This window comes from Piliocolobus tephrosceles, chromosome 5, assembly GCF_002776525.5.
Source record: "Piliocolobus tephrosceles isolate RC106 chromosome 5, ASM277652v3, whole genome shotgun sequence".
In the NCBI taxonomy this organism is placed as follows: domain Eukaryota; kingdom Metazoa; phylum Chordata; class Mammalia; order Primates; family Cercopithecidae; genus Piliocolobus; species Piliocolobus tephrosceles.
Genome location: NC_045438.1, coordinates 16,607,802 through 16,609,754, shown reverse-complemented (window position 1 = coordinate 16,609,754; position 1,953 = coordinate 16,607,802).

Sequence of the window (1,953 nt, the reverse complement as noted above, 5' to 3'; positions counted from 1 at the left end):
TACGTAAAGTGAGTCAAATGTATGTCTGTGCCAAGGAGCAGGAGTGAGGGTAGCACAGGCTGAACCCCAGAGGTGAGGAGCTCTCGCAGTGGGACGCACCCCTCATCACTGTCCTTCCCAAGGTCTACAGAGGGGCCCTTTGTCCCCCTTTGTCCCTCCTGCCCATCTGTGAAAGAAAAGTGGAAAACACCTATTGCCACCTCTCTGCCTGACTGCGCAGTGTGGAAGCGACAGGCTGTTTTAGAACTTATGACATTGACTAGTTTACTAAGGGATTCTGAGCATAGAGGCTCATCTCTTCATCTCTAATTGTTGGTTATCTAAAAACCTGGGCTGCTGCCCATGTGAGCCTATTTCATAATGAGCTGCAGGTGAGGGGCATACAACGCTTACTCGCTGGTGCCCATGTGAGCCTACTTCATAATGAACTGCAGGCGAAGGCACACGGCGTTTCCTCGCCAGTACCCGTATCTAGACATCCTTACGCAGCTCAGGCATCTTCACGTCGACCTTTCTGTCATGATTAAGATGCCTAACTACCATGCACATTCCAGAGAGACAAGCAGTAAGCACTCCGGTGACCTTTTCACAGGAGGAATTCCCATGCACCTGGTGATGAAGCCACCTGAGCAGGTGAGGGTCCTGGCAGCTTCTTGGTTTCCAGAATGTTCATGTTTCAAGTATCTGTCCAGTGTTAGGTTTGGAAGGGAAGGTGAGGGTAAAAAAAAGAGAGAGAATTGGCAGCTCTCCAGCGATTCAGGTTCTATGTCCAGCCTAAGACCTGCAGAGATGGGGGACCAGGTTAATGTCAGTGCTGACCTCGGCTTACAGGCTGGGGTAATTATCGGCCTGGGCGGGAGGGGCCTGGTGGGTATGGCCTGCTTCCCAGGAAGATGTTGATAAGATGTTCCATGGCAAGGTGGTGTGGCCCTGTTTTTGGGGGGATGTGATAGAATGTTCCTTGGATCTTTGCTCAGCAGGATCTGATGAGGATGATCCTTCAGCTGGGGGCTTTGCTGAGCAGGGCTTTGCTCAGCAGGGGGTGATAAGAAAGTCAGGTGGTTGAGCAGGATGTTTCTCGTGGCCCGACGCCCGTGGGATATTTCTGTTTGACCAGGGTCTGCAAAATGGAGCGGGGCTCACAAAATGGTGTAGTTTGAGCTAATAAGCAGCATCAACAGAAACAAAGAAACAACAAACACTGCGTGCCCCGCCTCCTTCACAGCACTGTGTAATTCCATCCGCACAACCAGGAATGCCTACATCGCTGTCTTTCCCATTTCAGAGCGGTAAGCAGCGAGGGTTGGTGTCAAAGTTACTTCTAAGATCCAGTGGAATCGCCCTTCCAGTACTCTCTTTCTGGCTGCAAGACATATAAACCGAATTACAGTTTTCAAAGACAGAAGTTTTAGCTTTTCCCTCCCTTGACACATGGGATAGCCTGAGGAGAGAGGATGGACTTTGCAGTCACACAGATGTGCACTTACACATTACAAATTCCATTCTCTGCTAACTCACTTTGGGCAAATTACCCCACAGGACCTCAATTCCCCACTAGCAAATACATAGATAATAATAAAAAGCGACTAAATGATCACTAAGTGACTGGCACCTGCTGTGTGCTGGATCTCCAGGTACAGTTGGGTGGGTTACGCACTGTCCGATCTGCACATTTCTATAGCAGATGCCTGAAGACCAGTTATATTTTGCCCCCTGGGCTTTGGAGAGGAATTAGGGAATACGAGAATACTTTGATATTTTTCAGATCACGAAAAGTGTTTCACTTTAAAAAGTAAGCAAGCAAACACCAGTACTCCCTGTTCCAGAAACTCGCAGGCACAGAAGAGGGGAGGGGTTGGAGGGAGGTCCCACAGCAGAGGCTGTGCCTGGTTGCTCAGCAGTGAGGGAAACTAGGGAGGGCTTAGAATGTTTGTGGTTTCCACGGCAACAGCC